Source organism: Lytechinus pictus, chromosome 5, assembly GCF_037042905.1.
Source record: "Lytechinus pictus isolate F3 Inbred chromosome 5, Lp3.0, whole genome shotgun sequence".
In the NCBI taxonomy this organism is placed as follows: domain Eukaryota; kingdom Metazoa; phylum Echinodermata; class Echinoidea; order Temnopleuroida; family Toxopneustidae; genus Lytechinus; species Lytechinus pictus.
In genome coordinates, this window is record NC_087249.1 from 36,051,997 (window position 1) to 36,078,978 (window position 26,982).

General features: G+C 37.7%; 1 long non-coding RNA gene across 1 annotated transcript; it reads left to right on the plus strand.

Moving 5' to 3' along the window:
• The first annotated feature begins 18,276 nt into the window (after positions 1 to 18,276).
• LOC135154291 (uncharacterized) lies at positions 18,277 to 25,413 on the plus strand. Its single transcript, XR_010293745.1, has 3 exons — positions 18,277 to 18,426; positions 21,356 to 21,475; positions 21,834 to 25,413. It is a non-coding gene; the product is annotated as an uncharacterized LOC135154291 (long non-coding RNA).
• The last annotated feature ends 1,569 nt before the right edge of the window (positions 25,414 to 26,982 follow it).

A 26,982-nucleotide genomic window follows, 5' to 3' on the forward strand; every position in this document is an offset into this window, starting at 1 on the left:
TGTGTGTATTTGAGTTTTGTCAGACGTGTATCAATCAGATATGATTATTTACGTCTGGGACCGACCTTTAACGTCACCATCCGAAAGACGTAAAAGGGGGGCTAAGAATTGATGTTGGAACTAGGGGGCGCCAAATTGATACTCGAACTATGGGGCGCCAAATTGATGTTGGACCTACATGTGGGGGCGCCGAATTGATATTCGATCTAGGAAGGCGCCAAAATGATGTTCGAAGGGATGTTAAAATGATGTTCGAACTGGGGGCGCCAAATTGATACTCGAACTAGGGGGGGGGGGGTGAATCGATGTTCGAGCTAGGGGGGCGCCAAATTGATACTCGAGCTAGGGGGGGGGGGGCAAAATGATATTCGAACTAGGGAAGCCAAATTGAGTTCGAAGGGATGCCAAAATGATGTTCGAACTGGGGGTCGAATTGATGTTCGAACGGGGGGGGGGGGGGGCCGAATTTATGATCGACCTACATGAAGGGGCGCCGAATTGATACTCGAACTAGGGGGGGGGCGCCGAATTGATGTTCGAACTAGGGGCACCACATTGATGTTTGAACTAGGGGCGCCAATTCGATGTTCCAACTGGGGGCGCCAAATTGATGTTCGACCTAGGGAGGCCAAATAGATGTTCGACGTAGGGGGGGGGGGGTTGCGCCGAATTGATGTTCGACGTAGGGGCCCAAAATTTATGTTCGACATCGGGAGGCGCCGATTGAATGTTCGAACTAGGGTCACCAATTTGATGTTCGAACTAGGGGGCGCCGAATTGCTATTCGAACTTGGGGCGCCAAATTGATGTTCGAACGAGGGGGGCGCCAAATTGATCGATGTTAAAACTAGGCTTCGCCAAAATGACGTTCGAACTATGGGGCGCCGAATTTATGTTTGAACAAGGGGGAGGGGGCGAATTAATTTTCGAACTAGATGGGGGCGCCAAATTGATGTTTGAACTGGGAGGGGCGCCAAATTGATGTTCGAACTAGGGGAGCGCGGAATTGATGTTCAAACTAGCGGGGCGCCAAATTGATGGTCGAACTAGGGGAGCGCTAATTTGATGTTTGACCATAAGGCGACAAATACATATTTCAGAAGGGGGAGGGCAAAGTGATATTTCACATGGCGCCAATTTCATGTTCAACCGAGGGCGTCAAATTGACCTTGAACTTAGGGGGCTCCATGCAATTTCATGTTCGACCGCAATATTTGATTAGTGAGGTGTGTATCCTCTCCATCGATCACACGTACATAAGTCCTTAAAATGTTTGTGTTTTTCAAGTCAATATACATAGGCCGATCCAGGGGGCAAAGTTTTTACCCCCCCCCCCCCTGGTGGCGCAAAAAAAAAAGGAAAGAAAAAAAAAGACGAAGAGAAAAAGGAAAAACTTTCAAAATAGGAATTATACCTTAAAAGAGTCCTTCTTAAGTCAGTATATAAAATCAATTGAACTCGCACTTCGCATCACTGTTTAGTTATGTACGCATCCCGACCTCACAGTTTTTTTTATGCGAACGAGAAACACAAGCTGAAAATATTTTATATTCTAATCTAACGAATGAAAATGTCCTTTCCATTTTATCATTTAAAAAAGTTTTCAGCTAGCGCTTCGCGCTCGCATTCATTTCTTAGAGGACAAGTCCACCCCCCAAAAAATGTTGATTTGAATAAATAGATAAAAATAAAACAAGCATTATGATGAAAATTTCATCAAAATCGGATGTAAAATAAGAAAATTATGACATTTTAAAATTTTGCTTATTTTTCACAAAACAGTAATATGCACAACTCAGTGACATGCAAAAGGAGACAGTCGATGATGTCCCTCACTCACTAATTGCTTTGTTTTTTATTGTTAGAATTATACAATATTTCATTTTTTACAGATTTTACAATATGGACCAACTTGATTGAACCATTTAGTATTAAACAATGCTAATTGCTCATGTTCAGGGAGGAATTAATCGTTGTTTCACACGACAACGGAGAAAAATTGAATATTTCATATACTAAAATACAAAAAGAAGTAGTGAGTGATGTCATCAGTCTCCTCATTTGCATACCGACGAGGATGTGAATATAACTGGTTTGTGAAATTAAGCGAAACTTTAAAATGTTGTAGGCCTACCTATTATCTTTGTGTATTTCATATAAGATTCTCAAAATATTCCTTGTCAGGTGCCTCGATTGCACGTACCCCCCCCCCATCGGCTGCCCTCCCCCCCCCAAAAAAAAAAAAAAAACCGGGAAAAGGATAAAAAGAGGGAGAAAGGAAGAGAAACGTAATGGGGAAAGAAGAAATTATTGTTTATTATAATGTTATATTATATCATAGTTATGTTACATAAGAAGCATTTTTTTCATGACTTTATGAAACAGTTTGCTCAGGGCCTATGTCTTCATTGTTCCTGGTGCTCGCATAGACTGTTTAACGAGATGTATAATCCTGTTGTACTAAAACATCCCGTTTTCAAATCAATATACACCAAATATATTTCCTCGCAATTCGAGTTATTATTGTTTTATGTAGTGACATTTGCTTCCTTTTCATGACTTCTTAAAGTGATTGCCCAATTTTAAGGTCTTAATATAAAACATTTCCTGTCCGTGCTAACGTTCGCATTAGTTGATTGGTGAGATGTCTGCTCTTCATGATTTCCTAAAATCAGTCCTTAAAATGTCAATTTTTCTGATCTGAATATCAAAAATTTTCAGCTCGCGCTTTGCGCTCGCATCATTTGGTTAGTGAAATACGTAAGGACTTAGTGAATTCCTACAAACAAGCCTTAGAATGCCCCTCTTCAGATCTGAATTTCATAAATTTTCAGCTCGCGCTTCGCGCTCGCAGTATTTGATTAGTGAGATGCGTATGATAATCATGATTACAATGACTACAAAAAGTGCTTCATTTGTTTAGATGTAATTCTAACAAAATCAAGGATGGCACTATCATTAGATGACTATGCTGAGATATTTATACTCTTAATGGATACCTAAAATATAGTCCTTAAAATGTCCCTGTTTGGGGTCAATATATACAAAAATTTCAGCTCGCGCTTCGCGCTCGCATTGTTTGTTTAGCGAGACAGGTACGTATCACGATTACAAAAAAATTGCTTATAATGTCCCTTTTAGGTCTGAATATAAAAATTTTTCAGCTCGCACTTCGCGCTCGCATTATTCATTCAGTGAGATACTTATCCGTTTAATGGCATTGCATGTCCTTAAAATTTCTCTATTAGGTCAGTATACCTGGCAACTGAGCGCGCTCCCTAAGTGACACCAAATTTGTGGTGGTGCCCCACCCCCCAATGCTGTGACCCACGGTACGCCACTCGCGATTTGCGCTCGCCTTATTTGCTATAAATGTATCAACCCATGAATCCTGTTCATGATCACAAAAAATATAAAATATCCAGTTTTTCAGGCCTCATGCACTGTCAACAAATTTCACGCACTCATTAGGCTTATTAGATTAATAAATATGAAACAAAAAAATTTAAGAATTCATAACTAAATTGTCCCTTTTTCAGAAAAAAATATCGACAAGTTTTAGGAAGAGGAATAGAAGATAGGCATCATTTTTATATAATGACAAAATGTCCTTAGGCCTAAAATTTCTCGATCCTAGTTTAAATTAATAATAAAATATCAGCTCGCGCTTCGCGCTCGCATCATTTATTAACGTATTATTCTACTTCATCCATCTCTTTCTAACGATACAAGAAAATAATTGAAGGAAAGGTCAAGGCTAGAGATATTCATATATCTCAATAAATAGAGTAAAATTCACAGAGCAAAATGCTTAAAATTTTGATCAAAATCGGATGACAAATAACGAAGTTAAGTTAAATTTTAAGGATTTGCAATATTCCCATGAAACAGTTCTATTTAGGCATGTCTCATGAATATTCATTAGGTGGGCTGATGATGTCATATCCCATGTTCTTTTGTACATTATATGAAATTAGGTTTATTCAACATATTTCTACCAAGAACTTAAACAATTGGAATGACAACTGATTAACCGCATTAGTTATTTAATGCAGCAACTTTATCACAATGGAGACACATTATTTAAACATGTATTGAAAAAAAAATGAAACAATCATAATTTCATATTTAACATTAAAAAAAGGAAAATGGGGATGTCATCAGCCCACCAAATGAATATTAATGACGATGTGCACATATCTGTTTTCACAAAATATTGATAAATATTGGACTTGAGATTCATCGGCAGATGTATACATCGCAGAAGCAGAAGGTCAATCGACTCATTCGTCAATCAAAGTCAACATACTACAATGACCTGTTCACAGAGAATGCAAAAGACCAGAGACGACTCTTCAGTATTGCTGACAAAGTCCTTCATCGCAAGAGCAAGTCTCCTCTCCCACAGCACCAGTCAAAGGAACAGCTATCCAAAGAATTTTGTAAGTTCTTTGATGAAAAGATCTCAAACATCCGCCAAGGATGCCAGATTGCTGATGACCTAAGCCTTCCTTCTGCTGGAATATTGTCATCACCTAGTAACTTGTCGGTTTTCGAAGAGGTAACAGAGGATGAGGTACGACGCATCGTATTATCTTCACCACCAAAATCATGTGATCTGGATCCTATCCCAACTCTGTTGCTCAAATCCTGTTCTTCTACTGTGATCCCTATTGTGACATCAATCATTAATACCTCTTTACAATCTGGAGAAGTCCCAGAAGTTCTGAAAGTTGCACAAGTTAATCCAGTGCTGAAGAAGTCAAAACTCGATCCAGAGAACATGAGCAACTATCGCCCGATCTCCAACCTCAGCTTCTTGAGCAAGACACTGGAGCGCGTCGTGATGAACCAGTTGAGTTCCTACATCACAGATAATTCTCTCCATGATACATTCCAGTCTGCCTATCGTGCCAATCATAGTGTCGAGACAGCAATCCTCAGAGTCCAGAATGATCTACTTTCCGGCATGGATCAAAAGAAGATATCGCTTCTAGTCCTACTGGATCTTTCAGCAGCGTTCGACACTGTCGACCATGATATTCTTCTCCATCGACTTAGTGACCTATATGGAATCAGCGGAGTCGCACTACAGTGGTTTCGATCGTACCTGACAGGAAGGACGAGCTATGTTTCCGTTGACGGTGCCAGATCCGACTCATCAACGCTGAAGTATGGTGTTCCTCAAGGCTCTGTCCTCGGCCCGCAGTTGTTCAGCATGTACACTTCGCCCATATCTCACATCATCAAGAGGCACGGACTCCAGTATCACCGATATGCAGATGATACACAGATTTACTGTACCGTCAACTCATCTCAAACTGAGGTCAATTTAGGACTTCAGCGCATTGAATCCTGTGTAGCTGACCTCCAGCAATGGCTGTCTAATAACTATCTTAAGATGAATAAGGACAAGACGGAATTCCTTGTTGTGGGATCTCGTCAACAACGAGCCAAAGTTACAATAAACCATCTAAGAATTGGCAACTCTTTAATCAAGCCTTCTGATCAAGTGAGAAACCTTGGAGTAGTGTTTGATTCCTCACTTACAATGGAGCAGCATGTCACAGGAACTTCCAAGGCTGCCTGTATCTCTATCCGTAATCTTGGAAGGATCCGCAAGCATGTAACTAAGAAAGTTGCTGAACTCCTTGTTCATGCCTTTGTAACAACCCGACTGGACATTTGCAACTCAATTTTGACTGGTTTGACTCAACATCAACTGCACAGACTTCAGCGTCTGCAGAACATGGCCGCACGTCTCGTGTCCCTTCAAAGAAAGAGAGTCCATATTACTCCAATTCTGCGTGACCTACATTGGCTGCCTGTCAACCAGAGAATAGCCTATAAACTTGGGGTCCTCGTATTTAAAGCGCTTAACGATAAATCTCCACCCTACATATCAGAGCTCTTATCTCAGCATAGACCAACACGCAGTCTCAGATCAGCAGATCAAGCATTGCTGACAGAATCTCTCAGCCACACAACTTGGGGTGACAGAGCCTTCTACATCTCTGGACCAAAGCTGTGGAATAGCCTTCCTCAATTTATCAGGAGAGCAGAGACCCAATCAACTTTTGAGTCTTACCTGAAGACTTTTCTGTTCCCCACTCCAACATTATTGCAAGAATAACTCAATTGTAGCATTACTAGGACAGTACTTGAACTGAATGATGATCCTAAGCACTGTTTAAAGACATTGAAATTTGTGAGATATTTCCTTTTTTTGAGCAAGCGCCATGAGCGCCCAGCTGAGGCGGATACCGGCGCTATACAAGAACCCATCATCATCATCATCATCATAAACTTCGATATTTTGTTATCCGATTTTGATGAAATTGTTAGCATTTTGCTTTGTGAATTTCACTCTATTTATTTAGAATAAATATTTCAGCGCTCAGACCATCCCTTTAAGGTTCATCACATAACAATTAACACAAGAAAATTCAGCGTTGAATGTTGATTAAAAAATAAATCTCAGTTAAAATGCCATATAGGATTTTGTTTTACATGTTTGATAACCAAGTTTTAATGTGATACTGGCCCCTTGAAGTTTTTGTTGCGAGAAAATACATTTTTCCAATTTCCCATCTATTTTTTTAATTTACTTTTTTTAGTAAAAAGGGCCTATTTTCTCACAAATATATTTTTACAAATGAAATTGCTTCAATTTTTGTTCTCCTATTCATACTATTTTTTGCTATTTTACAGGTGAAATAGGCTGAACTAAAAATAGGATATTTAATTTCCATTTTTAGGCCTACTATATTTTTTGTTTTATATCCCCGGTTTATATCTTTGCAACCTTGCAATATGTTAGCCAGGCTGGTTTATATCTATTTCTTTTTAAATCAAATAAATTTGTATATTTTCAATCTGTTTTTATGATGCGAGGCTATATAGTTTGCAAATATGTTTTTTAATTGGAAGAACAATCTTGTATCTCTGTTCACATATCATGATGCCAGTTTATCTTGCTTCTTTTTTTCTAATTTTTATGAAGTTTGTATCTGTATATTTTCAAACTATTTTCCATCCTTAAAGTGTCACGATCGATGTCATATTATTTTTTTACCTAGTTGGCAAAGTTTATTATCTTTCTTATGTTTCGCTTCGAAATTGTATTTTTATTTGCTTGTCTTGCTCCTCCCCCCCTTATCAAAATACCCTGCCGGCACTTGATCTAAGATTATTTTCTTTTACTACTTGAAACTTAAAAAGGGCCCTTTCCTTCGATCGCAAGACAGGATAAAATGTGTGTTTTTGAAAATAAATAAAATAAAAAAATACATAGGATTCGAACTGTGATTTTCCTCATTTCTTTCTTTGTCATCTCCATCCTACTTGCATACTAGTAGGCCTATATAACATATTTTCAGTAAAAGCCCTGGTTTTAAATTGTGAGACATGTTTTTAAATCCTATCCTAATATTAAAAAAAAGGAATAAAGAGAAAGAAAAAAATAAAAGACATAGAAAAGAAAAAGAAAGGAAGAAGAAATAAATATTTGAATTTCACTTTATTCAATTACTTTACGTTAATAATATGATATATCCCTTACAAAAAATTCCTGTAGTACTCTGTGATATGTACTGCAGGAAGTATCGCAGGAAAGTACTACAGGAATTACGTGCACGTAATTTGGGACGGTACCGCAGAACTGTACAACAGGAGTACAACAGGTCCGTGGCCTGTGATAATTCCTGTGGTAATAACCGCATAAGTATGGCAGGAAGTATGACAGGACATGATCACCACAACCGCTACAACCGCTATAACCACTACCACACTACTACTATAACTACAGGACAGTATCACAGGAATATCACAGGATAGTATCACATGATAGTATCACAGGACAGTATGACAGGACAGTACTACAGGAATTCCGCAGACCAGTATCACAGGGAAGTACTACAGGACAGTATCGCAGGACAGTACTACAGGGATACCAGACCAGTATCGCAGGACAGTACTACAGGACAGTACTACAGGAATACCACAGGCTTCTGGTACTGTGTCCTGTAGTACTGTCCTGTGATACTGGTCTGGTATTCCTGTAGTACTGTCCTGTGATACTGGTCTGGTATTCCTGTAGTACTGTCCTGTGATACTGGTCTGGTATTCCTGTAGTACTGTCCTGTGATACTGGTCTGGTATTCCTGTAGTACTGTCCTGTGGTGATGGATAGTATCACAAGACAGTATGACAGGACAGTACTATAGGAATTCTGCAGACCAGTATCACAGGAAAGTACTACAGAACAGTACTACAGGACAATATCACAGGACACTTCTACAAGAATAATACAGGGCTGTACTGCAGGAATACCAAGAGACCTTACCGCAGGACAATTCCTGCAGTACTGTCCTGTGGTATTCCTGTGATACTGTTCTTTGATATCTTGTGTGGCATTATTGGTCTCATCCTGCAGCCTTCATGTGATACTTTACTGTGGTAATCCTGCAGGGGTATTCTTGTTGATTTCCTGTGACAATCCTATGGTATTGTCCTGTAGTAGTCTGTGCGATTTTCTCACGACACCGTCCTACACTGGTTTGTTAGGCGTAGTAGTTTGTAAGAATTTCCTGTGATCCAGCACAACTTTGACATCTTGACTAATGAAAAGAGGGGTGAAAAAACCACAAATTTGCAAAGACGTTAAAAGCATATTTACATACCTTTATTATGTATGAGTTGTACTATGCACAGTATAAAACATCTTTGATATTATAAATGACTGCTAGAATAATGCAGTAACATTTCATCTTTGGGATAATACATGTACAAAGATTTATATCCACCAACATTGAGATACCACATGAATTACTTTCACTATTCATACATTGCTGCCATTTTGAGATCACATAAAGAAAGCTAGATTCGACCCAGAATCCTTCCCTCTAACACAACAATAAGCAATTATTATTAATACCTCGGTCACATTCGCTGACCGGTTGCCTTACAGCGAGACAAAATCAGCAGTGTTAGGTATTCCTGTACAAACCAACTACGTGTAGCTGGTAGTAGCTGGTACAAGGTTGATAAAAACGGCTAATTTTGACTCGCCGTAAGGCCACCAGCCGGCGAATGTAACCAAGGCTTAACCAGTATTATGGTTGTAAAAACCCTGTACTAGCTGAGGAATTGCATTTTCCCCTTTTTGTCAACACCCGATTGGCTTAATACTAAAAGCAGAACATCCTTTACTCAACCATGTTATGAAACAATGGATAACCACTTGTGCATGTACATATAATGCATGGTGCACATAGAGTAAGGGATGAAATTATGATGTGTTGATCACCAGTATGAATTTAAAGTACATGAACGTAATCATCACTTAATTTTGCTCAGAATTCACTCAAGTCCATAAATAATGAAAGATATTTTTTAATGAATTTCACATGATTTAGAATGTTCACCATAGGTTAGAAAAAATATGAACATAAGATTACTTTGCCGAAATGTAGATCAAATCTATTGAGACATTAATCTTTTTGACATTGAATAGGCATATCATTGTTTTGCACAGTCTTCTTGTCTAAGAATTGCTCCAACTACGGATTGAAGGGTTATATATGAATGTAAGCATGAGCCTATCATAAACACGAAATTGCGGCATGTAATTTGATTTACTACATGTCATAATAAATAACTAAATGACGTTCAATACTTGATGTTGCTACAATAATTAAGGTCATGTGGCAACGTGAATTCATACCTACTCGAGTCATTTAGTAATTTCAATATATGACCTAAACAATTATGACATATAGCTCAAAATTGACTTGAATAATTATGACCAATTTGATTGACCTCAATTATTTGAAGTAGCAACATCAATTATTTAACATAAGCACGCTCAATCGACGTGGAGTAATTCTTCTTTAGGTCATGTTACTATTCGAATTGGAACATGTCATTGTTTAGGTCATGCAGCAATTCAAATTACTTGCTCAAGTAAACAATTACAATTGTAATATCACGCAAAATGAATTAGCTGTACATGACATAATTCTGTTTTTGATGGGCTTATGCTTCCATATGATAAGTAAATTGCTTTAATTCTTAATGATTATCCAGAAATACATATACATAAAATAAACCAATATGAAGAGCATCATATCCAAAGTGATCACCAGTTCACCCAATGTTACAGTACAACAATAAAAAGCTGATTTTCTTATGAATGAACATATTATTATTATTATGTACTTTCACACACCGTTATACATGTGCACTGTATGTCACTTGACCCTGGCAGACAATAGAATTGACAAGCAGTGAGTCCTACGTGTACATGAAGCTGCCTGGTTTTCATACTTTAATTTTATATGAATTTCAATCATGGCCATGTGGTATTTATACACTAAGTGGAGGGATCTTGTCATAATGTTATGTCAATTAAAAACTGAATAAAATCCCAATTATCCTGAATAGACTAGCCCCCTAGCAATGGACATTGTAATCTTGTTTTCTTTTACCTTTCATTCTTTTTGAAAATTTTCATACCACTCTTTGGGTTTTTTATATTTTATTAAAGCTTTATGATTATAAATGTAATTATATAATTTGACTTTAATCTTGATAAATGTATATTACTGGTATACTAATTGTTAATTTTTTGCAAGAAACAGCATTTGTGTTGGATTAGTACATAAAAATGTTGCGAAATTTCGGAACAGCATGCCCAGGCATCGCAAATTTGGTCTCAAAAGATGTGCAAGACTTGAAAGTAAAAAGGCAGCTAACAGCCTCCCAGTTATTAACCCTTAGTTAAATTGGACCAATTTGACCCCCCCTTCCAAAAATTTTGCGACCATGCTGTCGCACAATTTTTTTAAAACATGCCTCTATCTAGTCTTGTGCATCTTTTGAGACCAATCTTGTGTCACCCGGTACGTGGTTCTGAAATTACGTGACATTGTGTAAGTACATGTCATACTAAAAATTGCTCAAAAACGTGATTTTTTGTACAAAGTCAATGCAAATTGTGTTTTTTTTTTATTTTTTATTTTTTTATTTATTGATATATTCATATTCCACAATCATCAAAGTACATTTATAATAAATCATTTTAACACTGAAAAAATGCATAACACATGCAGGATTGAAACACCGAAAATCATGAATGTATTATTGTTTTTGGTTTTACTGGTCTAAATGTATTTATCTTATGCTTTTCATGATCGCAGAAGAGTCCCCAACAAATTTCATTGAAAAAACAATGAAAAACAAAAGTTAAAAAAACTAAGAAATACCTAATTGCAAAAAACAATATAATACATAGAAAATGATTTGATATTGCAATTTTGTTCATGTATACTTGCTAAGAAACCACAAAGAGTTTCCATTCCAAAAATTAGAACATTTGGAGCTTTATTTAAGGAGTTAGAGGAAAAAGTATGATTTTGTATTCTAATTACGCATAAATTAGTATTATCACTTAATAACAATATGCGTGAAATAATTTACAATTTAATTTTGTAAATTATGTCCTAGCCAACCCATGTGCCAATCTTCGACGAGATTGTGCGGTCGAGATCTCCCCCCGCCCCCCCCCCCCCCTGGCCATATGAACTCCCAAAATACCCTGACCTTGATAACATTTAACTTTTATTGACTTTCTGGCTCCTCTTGAGTAGTCACCATTCATTGGACAGCTTGTTTCGGCAGCCTCCCTAAGAAGTTTTTATCCACGTCTGTATAGCATGAGGCAGCTTAATCTGTAGAAAAAAAAACACACGTACCATTACGATAACATGAGCAACATTAAAATAAAAGAAATAAGGTGTTTTGCCACCATCTAGATCTCTTTTCACAAGTATATACCTATCGGACCATGAGGTCCTTGCGGCTATCTCTCTTAGCATATTCTTGCTTATAAAACAAACTAAGCCGAATATTCGAGAGTGACAAACAATTTATAACGCAAATAAATTGTCATAAGCACATATTGAAACTCTTTAATAAAAAAATGAAGAATAAATTTACCTCTCCTAACAAGGATTTTCAACTACACTGTATGCCACTGCATGAATACAATCTGCTTAATTTTGCAATTATAATATCTACTGAAGTGAATGCCTACATAATCACCTTTTATGAACTCCAACCGTGTCTTGTACATGAACATGGCCTTTTCTGTGTACACCTGTAGTATCTTTCCCACATCATGCTGGACTTGCTGCTCGATCATCCAGAGATCCCTCTTTGAATCTGTAATGAAATGAATTTGAGTGACATAGTAAAATTTTATTTGCAGATTAATAAAAATACATGATGATAAAACTTCTTCATTTCCATATTTCAGTGTTACAATTCAGGTGCAAAGAGTCATATTCTTTAATAATATTAAACATAAAATGAATGAAAACATTAAAAGTAGAGGAGCATTTTAACCTTACTCACAGTCTGTTATTGTCGCTAAAGTCTTTACAATGAGAAGATTGGACACTTTGCCGACATCGCGTAATGCTTTGCATCGATTTACATGTAAAATAGTCTTTGTGCCTAGTCTTTTCTATGTAGTGTCTTTAATATGTAGATAAATCATGCGTCCTTTAGCTAATTAGACGAACAATTTCGGAAATTAAAGACGGATCCATATTTTATCAACCGGAAGAGTTATTAGCGCTTAAATGAAGCTATTTGAAGGATATTGATGATATTTAGGGTGAATTGACTTCACATCTTTTCGTAAGTTTGTCATGTTCATAGAAGGCCGGACGGACTTGATTTCATAAAAACCTCTTTTAAATTTGCGGGATTGCCTACCTCGAGCGAAGTTCGTGCAGGCTCCACTCCACTTCACTATCGCTATATATACTACGCTCCACCTACCCAAACTTTGAGACCATGAACTGGATCTGATATTCCGAGTGACAAAAAGTGGGATTTTATGGGCGGAAATATAAAATTCATGCAACATCACGCTCTTTAAAAAAATAAAAACTAATATTCTTACTGCACACAAAGTTTCACTTCTTCTCCATGCCTCTATCCGTCTCAAAATTGGTGATTTAGAGCCAACATGAAGTTCCTCACACGTATCAATATTCAATACATCGCATGCGCGTGAGGCCGGTTGGGTCTGAGCCCAGACCAGACCCGGTATCTCGCGCATATTGCATCCGCATGCAATGTTTTGAAATCGGCAGCGAATTATGAATATGTGTGACGAACTTCATGTTGGCTCTAAATCACCAATTTTGAGACTGATAAAAACATGGAAAAGAAATGAAACTTTGTGTAAAGTAAGAATATTAGTTTTAATTCTTTTTAAAAATCAAGATGTTGCATGAATTTTATATTCCGCCCCCCCCCCCCCCATAAAATCCCACCTCTGTCACTTGGAATATCAGATCAAGTTCACGGTCTCGAAGTTCGAGTAGATGGAGCGTAGTGTTGTGTAGCGGTAGTTAAGTGGAGTGGAGCCTGCACAAACTTCGCTCGAGGTAGGGATTGCCATGCAGTTGTTGAGATTGCACACAGCGGCACGTAATACACCCATCGGTGCTCTCTTGGAGCCTCTTGGCTTTCCATGTGATGCCACTACCGTCTATCATTAAGAAAGAAGTTGACAGGTTGAAGGCTTGGAGGTGTCATAAATATTTACTATTGAGTTAGGTTGTCGTCCCCGATCTGGCGCTAATGCAGTTTCGCACCGGCCAATTACCAGCATACCTCATCAACAATACTTGTTCCAAAATGTCATGACAAGTCTCTCAGTCACATTTCAATGTCAATATACCCAATGCTTTACAAAATATCGTGATTGAGAACGGCTGTATTTCGGCTTCGATCCCGACGTCGTTGATCTAATCCGTAGACATCGCTTCGCGGATCGCTTAATGGATTTGCCGTGCGCCGTAATGTTGATATGGACTGAAGTTAGCAACCAAATCATGCGAACATGTGGCAAACGAACTGCCAGCATGCTGCATGTGAATCTTTTGGTCGCATAACTTCAGTCCATATCAACATGACGGCGAGCGGTGAAGCGAAGCGAAGTTTGACTGAGGATTCGAACGATCGATGTCTTCAAGATCGCAGTCAAAATACAGCTGTTACCGCTCGCAATATTTGGAAAAGCGGCGCTAATGCAGTTTCGCACCTGCCGATTACCAGCATACCTCATCACCAATATCTGTTCCCAAATGTCATGACAAGTCTGGCAGTCAAATTTCGATGTCAATTTACCCACTGCTTTTCAAAATATCGTGATCGGGAACGGCTGTATTTCGGCTTCGATCTTGACCTCATTGATCTAATCCGTACACATCGCCTCGCGGATCGCTTGGATTTGCCGTCGCTGTAATGTTGATATGGACTGAATTTAGCAACCAAATAATGCGAGCGAAGCGATGTTTGACTGAGGATTCGAACGATCCATGTCTTCGAGATCGCAGTCAAAATACAGCCGTTACCCCTCGCAATATTTGGGAAAGCAGTGGGGATATTGACATCGAAATGTGAACCAAGAGACTTGTCATGACATCTGGGAACAAGTAGGTGATGAGGTATGCTGGTAATCGGCAGATGCGAAACTGCATTAGCGCCGGAAAAGCAGTGGGTATATTGACGACGAAATGTGACCGAGAGACTTGTCATGACTAGCCATGAGGCGTCTGGGGAGTAAAATTATATTCTACTATACGTAGGCTTAGCACATAAATATTTATTGGCTAATGCAAGTATTTTACAATTCACGATTATCATCGGCCAAAGTTTTTTTTTTTTAATTGGCACTGCTCCCCTTACAAAAAATTCCTGCAGTACTTTAGTGGTACTCTGTTGTACCTGTGTGATACTTCTGTCATACACGACGGTACCTCAGAATTACCACAGGACTTCTGTGGTATCACTCTGTGATAGTTCTGTCATACTTCTGTGGTACAGGAAAATATGAAAATTTCCTGCAATACCTTAATGGTACTCTGTCGTACCTGTGTGATACTTCTGTTGTACAAAACTGTATATAGAATTACAACAGGACTTCTGTGGTATCACTCTGTGATAGTTCTGTCATACTTCTGTGGTACAGGAAAATATGAAAATTTCATGCAATACCTTAATGGTACTCTGTCGTACCTGTGTGATACTGCTGTTGTACAAAACTGTATATAGAATTACAACAGGACTTCTGTGGTATCACTCTGTGATAGTTCTGTCATACTTCTGTGGTACATAAAAATATGAAAATTTCATGCAATACCTTAATGGTACTCTGTCGTACCTGTGTGATACTTCTGTTGTACAAAACTGTATAAGGAATTACTACAGGACTCCTGTGGTATCACTCTGTGATAGTTCTACTTCTGTGGTACATAAAAATATGAAAATTTCATGCAATACCTTAATGGTACTCTGTCGTACCTGTGTAATACTTCTGTTGTACATAACTGTATACAACATCACTCTGTGATAGTTATGTCGTACTTCTGTTGTACATGAAAATTCTAAAATATCCTGCAGTACTTCTATGACAACCCTGCGATACTTCTGTTGTATATGAACATTTTTTTAATTTCCTGCAGTACTCCTATTACTAAGCACTTCTATGGAAACCCTGTGATACTTCTGTGGTACATGAACATTTTGAAATTTCCTGCAGTACTCGATCCTATTAAAGACACTTCTATGAAAACCCTGTGATACTTCTGTGGTAAATGAAAATTTTGAAATTTCCTGCAGGACTCAATATAGGCACTTCTAAAATTCTATGGCAACCCCAGTGCTATACTTTCAAAATTTCCTGCGGTACTTCTCATGCAGCCACCCCAGAAATATGACTGAAACTGTATCACAGACGCTACTGGTGTATTTTCTGTGGTACAGTACATGAACAAATTAGTTTCCTTCAGTACTTGTATGGAAGCCCTGTTTGTACCACAGACTAATTTTTTTATTTCCAGTGAGGGATTTATCTTTTTTTTCAGTTTCGGGAGAGGTCAGTAGCGTATTGAGTCTTATATTTTTAGAAGGCCATATGGCTTAAAAGGGCACCATTCATTTTAAAAAGTACAATTTTTTATATGAAAATTTAATTTTGTGATAGCTAGATTGTGACATATAGGCCCTATTTCAAAATTATATTTCACCCTGTCCCATTGTGTAGGTCTATATCAGCGAGGGGGGGGGGGTTATGCCTACTGAGACTCAGAGGTTTTAAGTTTGATAGCTTCTATTTCTACGAGAAAGGGTACTATACGTACTAGATCAAAACTAGGAGCAAAGCGCGAACTGAAAAATGCGAAAAATTATCAACCCCAAAATGGGCAACTTATATTTTGAGGACTATTGTTCGTTTTCAGGGTTATTTCTTTTTCATGCGCTCTTTTAAATTTCAATTATCATTTTTGTTTTGTTTGTTCGCCACTTATTTTTCATAAAAAACAGGATGAATAATAAAAAAATGACTATATTTAAAAGGGTACGTGTTGAAATATACAGGACACACCTAACACTCTTAGAGCTTAATGGTTGTGAGGAAGCCGGGTTGAATTTCAAAGAGATATTGTAATGAATAAAAATATAAGCATGAACGTATTATTCTACTTCATCCATCTCTTTCTAACAATACAAGAAAATAATTGAAGGGGAGGTCAACGCTAGAGATAATCAATAAATAGAGTAAAATTCACAAAACAAAATGCTTAAAATTTATTCAAAATCGGATGACAAATAACGAAGTTAAGTTGAATTTTAAGGATTTGCAATATTCCCATGAAACAGTTTTATTTAGGCATGTCTCATGAATATTCATTAGGTGGGCTGATGATGTCATATCCCATGTTCTTTTGTACAATATATGAAATTAGATTTATTCAACATATTCCTACCAAGAACTTAAACAATTGGAATGACGACTAATTAACCGCATTAGTTATTTAATGCAGCAACTTTACAATGGGGACACATTATTTACACATGTATTGAAAAAATAGATAATCATAATTTCATATCTAACATTAAAAAAGAAAAATGGGAATGTCACATCATCAGCCCACCAAATGAATATTCATGACGATGTGCACACTATCTGTTTTCACAAAATATTGATAAACAATTAACATAAGAAAGTTCAGCGTTGAATGTTGATTAAAAAATAAATCTCAGTTAAAATGCTATCTAAGATTTTGTTTTACACGTTTCATAACCAAGTTTTAATGCGATTCTGGCCCCTTAAAGTTTTTATTGCGAGAAAATACATTTTTCCAAGTTTCCCATCTATTTTTTTATTTATTTTTTTTTAGTAAAAAGGACCTATTTTCTTACAAATATATTATTATAAATAAAATTACTTCAATATTTGTTCTCCTATTCACAATATTTTTTACAGGTGGAATAGGATAAACTAAAAATAGGATATTTAATTTCCATTTTAAGGCCTATTTTTTGCTTTATATCCCCGGTTTATATCTTTGCCACCTTGCAATATGTTAGCCAGGCTGGTTTATATCTATTTCTTTTTAAATCAAATAAATTTGGATATTTTCAATCTATTTTTATGATGCGAAGCTATATATAGTTTGTAAATATGTTTTTTAATTGCAAGAACAATCTTGTATCTCTGTTCACATATGATGGCAGTTTATTTTGCTTCTTTTTTTCTAATTTGTATGAAGTTTGTATCTATATATTTTCAAACTATTTTCCATCCTTAAAGTGTCACAACCGATATCATATTATTTTTTACTCGTTGGCAAAGTTATTATCTTTTCTTATGTTTCGCTTCAAAATGGTATCTTTATATTTGCTTGTCTTGCTCCTCCACCCCTTATCAAAATACCCTGCCGGCACTTGATCTAAGATTATTTTCTTTTACTACTTGAACCTTATAAAGGGATCTTTCCTTCGATCGCAAGAAAGGATAAAATGTGTGTTTTTGAAAAGAAATAAAATTAAAAATACATAGGATTGGAGCTGTGATTTTCCTCATTGCTTTCTTTGTCATCCTACTTGCATACTAGTAGGCCTATATAACATATTTTCAGTAAAATTGTGAGACATGTTTTTAAATCCTATCCTTATATTAAAAAAAAGAATAAAGAGAAAGAAAAAAATTAAAAGACATAGAAAAGAAAAAGAAAGGAAGAAGAAATAAATATTTGAATTTTACTTTATGCAATTCCTTTACGTTAATAATATGATATATAAATGATGGCGAAAATAGTCAAATTGTCTGGTTGCCAAGTAAAAAGTAAGACCCCCCCCCCCCCCTCCGAGCTCCCCGTACAAACGCACGGACTGTACCGTATACGTGTTTCCGGTTCCGCCATTTGAAAAAAAACGTTCGTAACTGCTCAGCTGAACCCGAAGCTTGATGAAGAAGGCCGTCAATATTTCAACAAAAACTAACAGAATATGGATCAGATTCGGACAACGACTTCTTAAGACATTCACACAACAGGCTAAACAGTAAGTTAGATCAATTTTTCGTAGTTTGGCGCGGCATGCACTTAAATTTCTTCGACTTTTTAATCATTACCGTACGGCCACTGCACTGCCGTTGTTCCCGATCGCTTATCGGGTGGGGGCTGATCTGCGGTGTGCGCGGCCGGGGACGGCCAACGGCTGGCTAAGTTAGTAGTATATTGATGGCGGCGGTGAGGATGTTTGTATTGTCATGATTGTAGCCAGGTCAGGGGTGGGCGCTAATGCAGTTTCGCACCGGCCGATTAATACCAGCATACCTCATCACCAATATTTGTTCCCAAATGTCATGACAAGTCTCTCAGTCACATTTGAAGTCAATATATCCACCACTTTTCAAAATATCGTGATCGGGAATGGCTGTACTATAGGCCTTAGCCAGGCGGCTTCTACTGTTCTAGAGAGTGAAAATCATTTACTAACGTAACTTCGTAAGGTCACTCTCATATGAAGCCAGGGATCCTTTCTCATATACCCACACAGAGGAAGCCAAAAATTGAAACTTTCACCCCCGGCCCCGAGATTTCTACTTTCCTTCTAAAAGATCTAGCCTAACGTTAGACCTAAATCATGTACATGGGATAAAACTTAATTTCCAACATTTCTACGCTCTCGTCGTTATTTTTGAAGAAGAAATTCATTCCAAAAAATGCGAAAAATATCATGATTAGACGGAAGAGACTTGCCCGATGTTTACGCCGCCATCTTGTTTTCTATTGTTCTTCGCCAACGTTACAGACGCGAACTTCGAGACCATGAACTCGATCTGATATTCTGAGTGACAGAGGTGGGATTTTATGGGGGTGGGGAATATAAAATTCATGCAACATCTTGATTTTTAAAAAGAATTAAAACTAATATTCTTACTTTACACAAAGTTTCATTTAGTTCCATGCTTTTATCAGTCTCAAAATTGGTGATTTAGAGCCAACATGAAGTTCCTCACACATATTCATAATTCGCTGCCGATTTCAAAACATTGCATGCGGATGCAATATTCGCGAGATACCGGGCCTGGTCTGACCCGACCGACCTCACACGCATGCGATGTATTGAATATTGATACGTGTGAGAAACTTCATGTTGGCTCTAAATCATCAATTTTGAGACGGATAGAGGCATGGAGAAGAACTGAAACTTTGTGTGCAGGAAGAATATTAGTTTTAATTTTTTTAAAGAGCGTGATGTTGCATGAATTTGATATCCCCCCCCCCCATAAGATCCCACTTTTTGTCACTCGGAATATCAGATCGGCAGATCCAGTTCACGGTCTCAAAGTTTGGGTAGGTGGAGCGTAGTGTAGCAATAGTGAAGTGGAGTGGAGCCTGCACAAACTTCACTCGAGGTAGGCAATCCCACAAATTTAAAAGAGGTTTCTATAAAATCAAGTCCGGCCTTCTATGAACATGACAAACTTACGAAAAGATGTGAAGTCAATTCACCCTAAATATCATCAATATCCCTCAAATAACTTCATTTAAGCACTAATTTCTCTTCCGGTTGATAAAATATGGATCCGTCTTTAATTTCCAAAATTGTTCGTCTAACTAGCTAAAGGACGCATGTTTTATCTACATATTAAAGACACTACATAGAAAAGACTAGGCACAAAGACTATTATACATGTAAATCGATGCAAAGCATTACGCGATGTCGGCAAAGTGCCCAATCTTCTTATTGTAAAGACTTTAGCGACAATAACAGACTGTGAGTAAGGTTAAAATGCTCCTCTACTTTTAATGTTTTCATTAGTGCTGTTGTCGGGAACAAAAATCCATGTCGACATGTCGCTTAAAAATTAATCCCGACATCGACAATGTCGACATGAAAAAGGGACCGTAATTTAGCCTGGGCTCCCTAACATAAAAAAAACGCATTCGATCGTGGAACAACACTCTCAATCAAATATATTCACCTTGACACGAGTGATATCCCCACACTAGATCTATATAATACAGGCTCAGTTCGGGAATTGAGCTTCCAAAATCACCGATTTAATCCACATTTTTTTTCTGGAGAATCAAGTTTTTGTACCAGGATCCGGTTTCGAAAGCATTGCTCAATAACACTCGTAGCCAATTTGAGAATCACCAATTACAACAGTGATCATTGCTGCAAACGCAAGCTCCTCAATTTGACAATGAAAAGTAATGAAAATCGACCGATAATTTCAGTATCACTTCCGCGGCGATCCGTGCAACGATCTCCAAACGAATGAAGGGAAGTTTTCTGTGACTTCGGGATATGAAGTAAGCGCTCAATTGCGGCAGTCACAACTTTGACAAAAACACGTGTTCGCTGCTGCTCACGTTTATGTGAAAAGTAATGCATTGAGGAGCAACGTATTATCAAGCACGGTGAATAGCGCGCGATGGGTACATATTTCCGTGGATGGGTACGGTGAATGCTACTCTCGCTATAACGGGATATCGAGGGCGGCTCGATCGGGCAGGCCGGCCCTGCACTGACGTATTTCTACTGCCGCACAGCTCGCAGATATTCTTTTTTCATTTAATGCGCTGCTAAGCTGAATAAACCTTTTAATCGCGCCAATTACTGTGGATAAATGCTTCTAACTTTTCAGCTAATCTTTACACTCGTGATTGTAGGCTAGACCCCTTTTTATTTTATGTTTACATGTCGATGTGGGTGCGTGCATGTCGACATGTCGGAATTTTGAAAATCCTTCGTATGTCGACATCAATGTCGATATGAGGCCTATCGACAACAGCACTAGTTTTCATTGATTTTATGTTGAATATTATTAAAGAATATGACTCTTTGCACCTGAATTGTAACACTGAAATATGGAAATGAAGAAGTTTTATCATGTATTTTTATTACATCATGTATTTGTATTAACCTGCAAATAAAATTTTACTATGTCACTCAAATTCATTTCATTTCATTAAAGATTCAAAGAGGGATCTCTGGATGATCGAGCAGCAAGTCCAGCATTATGTGGGAAAGATACTACAGGTGTACACAGAAAAGGCCATGTTCTTGTACAAGACACGGTTGGAGTTCATAAAAGGTGATTATATAGGCATTCACTTCAGTAGATATTATAATTACAAAATTAAGCAGATTGTATTCATGCAGTGGCATACAGTGTAATCCTTGTTAGAAGATGTAGAGTTATTCTTCATTGTTTTATTAAAGAGTTTCAATATGTGCTTATGACAATTTGTTTGCATTATAAATTGTTTGTCACTCTTCGGCTTAGTTTGCTTTTATAAGCAAGAATATGCTAAGAGAGATAGCCGCAAGGACCTCATTATCCGATAGATATGTACTTGTGAAAAGAGATCTAGATGGGGGCAAAACACCTTATTTCTTGTATTTTTATGTTGTTCATGTTATCGTAATGGTATGTGTTTTTTTTTCTACAGATTAAGCTGCCTCGTGCTATACAGACTTGGATAAAAACAAGCTGTCCAATGAATGGTGACTACTCAAGAGGAGCCAGAAAGTCAACTAAAGCCAGGGTATTTTGGGAGTTGATATGGCCGGGGAAGGGGGGAGGGGGGGTTTCCAGGCCCCCCCCCCCTTCCTTGAGATCTTGACCGCACAATCGCGTCTAACATTGGCACATGGGTTGTCTAGGGCATAATTTACAAAATTAAATTGTAAATTATTTCACGCAAATTGTTAGTAAGTGATAATACTAATTTATGCGTAATTAGAATACAAAATCATACTTTTTCCTCTATTGCATTGACTTTGTACACAAAATCACGTTTTTGAGCAATTTTTGGTATGACATGTACTTACATAATGTCACGTTATTACAGAACCACGTACCGGGTGACACAAGATTGGTCTCAAAAGATGCACAAGACTAGAAAGAGGCATGTTTTAAAAAAATTGTGCGACAGCATGGTCGCAAAATTTTTGGAAGGGGGGGGGGGTCAAATTGGTCCAATTTAACTAAGGGTTAATAACTGGGAGGCTGTTAGCTGCCTTTTTACTTTCAAGTCTTGCACATCTTTTGAGACCAAATTTGTGATGCCTGGGTACGCTGTTCCGAAATTTCGCAACATTTTTATGTATTAATCCAACACAAATACTGTTTCTTGCTAAAAATTCACAATTAGTATACCAGTAATATACATTTATCAAGTCAAATTATTTAATTACATTTATAATCATAAAAGCTTTGATAAAGTATAAAAAAAAACAAAGAGTTGTATGTAGGCCTGGGACTTTCGGGTTTTTTCTCTTCGGGTACCCGTGGTAATTTTCGGGTGGGTACCTGAAAATCATGTCACTTGAAATATGACTGGTGGAAACACCCCATAGGTGACGTCATCAAGCCAATGCGATGCAAGCCAATTTATGAATGAAAATATAGTAAGCATGCGCATTGCAAGCCTCCTGTGCCCCACGCAGTATTCCATCGAAACAAGTTTCAATACTCTGTCACCTCGTACCAAAATCGACCTAGAATTCCACTTTCCTATATATCATATGAATTATAAAAGGTTTTCTCACCGATACTGCACAGGTAAGCAAATTTTTATTCTTGCTTTTCCGTCAAAATCTTACGAAGTAGCATCGATATTACATCGTGTTCGTGAGTTTGTATCGCTACGTGAACAAAGTCAATTGATTTCCGGGTTTCGGAGCGTCAAATGCGCCAGCCAATCACGATTGTGTTCCCATTTTCGGTTTATGATGAACTAAAAATGGTAACAAGAACGTGATTGGCTGGTGCTTCGTAGGTCGATTTTGGTATGAGGTGACAGAGTATTGCAGACTTGTTTTGACGTAATACTGCGTGGGGCTGAGGCTTGCAATGCGCATGCTTACTATATTTTCATTCATAAATTGGTTTGCGTCGCAGTGGCTGGATGACGTCACTGCGCTGCAAAAGAAACATGGCGATGATTGAACGATCTCGGTCACATCATCATCACTTGAAAACTTGTATATTTATGGATATTTAGAGGGTAATTGGTGAAATTCAAAATGAGGCTTGTGTACTTTTGTAATGAGTTACAATCATGTCTTACACTACGCAATACAAATCAAATACATGTACATTATACTGGTGAGCAATTTTCGGGTATCGGGTATTGATTTTTCTACTCGGGTACCCGGGTTTTAGTCCCAGCCCTAGTTGTATGAAAATTTTCAAAAATAATGAAAGGTAAAAGAAAACAAGATTACAATGTCCATTGCAAGGGGGCTAGTCTAGCTATTCAGGATAATTGGGATTTTATTCAGTTTTTAATTGACATAACATTATGACAAGATCCCTCCAGTTAGTGTATAAACAGCACATGGCCATGATTGAAATTCATATAACATTAAAGTATGCAAACCAGGCAGCTACATGTACATGTATTGTAGGACTCACTGCTTGTCAATTCTATTGTCTGCCAGGGTCAAGTGACATACAGTGCACATGTATAACATGTGTGAAAGTACATAAGAAAATCAGCTTTTTATTTTTGTACTGTAACATTGGGTGAACTGGTGATCACTTTGGATATGATGCTCTTCATATTGGTTTATTTTATGTATATGAATTTTTGGATAATCATTAAGAATTAAAGCCATTTACTTAATATATGGAAGCATAAGCCCATCAAAGAACAGAATTATGTCATGTACAGCTAATTCATTTTGCGTGATATTACAATTGTAATTGTTTACTTGAGCAAGTAATTTGAATTGCTGCATGACCTAAACAATGACATGTTCCAATTCGAATAGTAACATGACCTAAAGAAGAGTTACTCCACCTCGATTGAGAGTGCTTATGTTAAATAATTGATGTTGCTACTTCAAATAATTGAGGTCAATCAAATTGGTCATAATTATTCAAGTCAATTTTGAGCTATATGTCATAATTAATTAGGTCATATACTAATTGAAATTACTAAATGACTCGAGTAGGTATGAATTCACATTGCCACATGACCTTAATTATTTTATGTAGCAACATCAAGTATTGAACGTCATTTAGTTATCAATTATGACATGTAGCAAATCAAATTACATGCCGCAATTTCGTGTTTATGATGGGCTCATGCTTACATTCATATATAACCCTTCAATACGTAGTTGGAGCAATTCTTAGACAAGAAGACTGTGTAAAATGATATGCCTATTCAATGTCAAAAAGGTTAATGTCTCAATAGATTTGATCTACGTTTTGGCAAAGTAATCTTATGTAAATATTTTTTCTAACCTATGGTGAACGTTCTAAATCATGTGAAATTCATTCAAAAATATCTTTCAGTATTTATGGACTTAAGTGAATTCTGAGCAAAATGAAGTGATTATGATTACGTTCATGTACTTTAAGTTTATACTGGTGATCAACACATCATAATTTCATCCCTTACTGTATGTGCACCATGCATTATCTGTACATGCAGAAGTGGTTATCCATTGTTTCATAACATGGTTGAGTAAAGGATGTTCTGCTTTTAGTATTAAGCCAATCGGGTGTTGACAAGAAGGGGAAAATGCAATTGCTCAGCTATTACAGTTTTTTTTGCAACCATAATACTGGTTAAGCCTTGGTTACATTCGCCGGCTCGTGGCCTTACGTCGAGTCAAAATTAACAGTCTTAATCATCCTTGTACCAGCTACTACCAGCTACACGTGGGTGGTTTGTACAGGAATACCTAAAACTGCTGATTTTGTCTCGCCATAAGGCAACCGGTCAAGGAATGTGACCAAGGTATTAATAATAATCGCTTATTGTTGTGTTAGAGGGAAGGATTCTGGGTCGAATCTAGCTTTCTTTATGTGATCTCAAAATGGCAGCAATGTATGAATAGTGAAAGTAGTTCATGTGGCATCTCAATGTTCATGGATATAAATCTTTGTACATGTCTTATCCTAAAGATGAAATGTTACTGCATTATTCTAGCAGTCATTTATGATATCAAAGATGTTCTATACTGTGCATAGTACAGCTCATACATAATAAAGGTATGTGAATATGCTTTTAACGTCTTTGCAAATTTGTGGGTTTTTTCACGCCTCTTTTCATTAGTCAAGATGTCAAAGTTGTTGTGCTGGATCACAGGAAATTCTTACAAACTACTACGCCTAACAAACCAGTGCAGGACGGTGTCGTGAGAAAATCGCACAGACTACTACAGGACAATACCATAGGATTGTCACAGGAAATCAACAAGAATACCCCTGCAGGATTACCACAGTAAAGTATCACAAGAAGGCTGCAGGATGAGACCAATAATGCCACAGAAGATATCAAAGATCAGTATCACAGGAATACCACAGGACAGTACTGCAGGAATTGTCCTGCGGTAAGGTCTCTTGGTATTCCTGCAGTACTGTCCTGTAGTACTGTTCTGTAGTACTTTCCTGTGATACTGGTCTGCGGAATTCCTAAAGTACTGTCCTGTCATACTGTCCTGTGATACTATTTATCACCACAGGATAGTATCACAGGACAGTACTACAGGAATACCAGACCAGTATCACAGGACAGTACTACAGGAATACCAGACCAGTATCACAGGACAGTACTACAGGAATACCAGACCAGTATCACAGGACAGTACTACAGGAATACCAGACCAGTATCACAGGACAGTACTACAGGAATACCAGACCAGTATCACAGGACAGTACTACAGGACACAGTACCAGAAGCCTGCGGTACTCCTGTAGTACTGTCCTGCGATACTGTTCTGTAGTACTTCCCTGTGATACTGGTCTGCGGTATTCCTGTAGTACTGTCCTGTCATACTGTCCTGTCATACTATCCTGTCATACTGTCCTGTCATACTATCATGTGATACTATCCTGTGATACTGTCCTGTAGTACTAATAGTAGTGTGGTAGTGGTTGTAGCGGTTGTAGCGGTTGTGGTGATCGTGTCCTGTCATACTTCCTGCCATACTTATGCGGTTATTACCACAGGAAGTATCACAGGACACGGACCTGTTGTACTCCTGTTGTACATTTCTGTAGTACCGTCCCAAATTACGTGCACGTAATTCCTGCAGTACTTTCCTGCGATACTTCCTGCAGTACATATCACAGAGTACTACAGGAATTTTTTGTAAGGGTCATGATATCGTCGCCCTCTCTTATACGCGTCTTGTAACTAGGCTACGAACAAAGAAGGACATATGGTGACAAGATCATCAGTAAGTATCTGCTCATCTTCTTACATGATTTTTCTTAATATTTGTATTATTTTTCGTGTAAAAAAACCCTTAATAAGTGCCTAATGGGGGGAAATGAACTTCTTTTCCATTTACAAAATTGTGTGATAAGCAAGTTAAATAAATCAAATATTTTGGACCAACATTGTTTTCTCCAAAAACTCTCCTTCATGTGGCCCAATGCCTTGCCGTGCCAGGCGTCATGGGGAGTAAGCCTACGTATAGTAGAAATAATTTTACTCCCAGACGCCTCCAGGCTAGTCATGACATGATTTGGGACCAAGTATTGGTGATGAGGTATGCTAGCACTGTAATCGGCGGGTGCGAAACTGCACTAGCGCCCCCGATCTTGCCTTTCTTGGCAAGGAGGGCTTCGTGAAA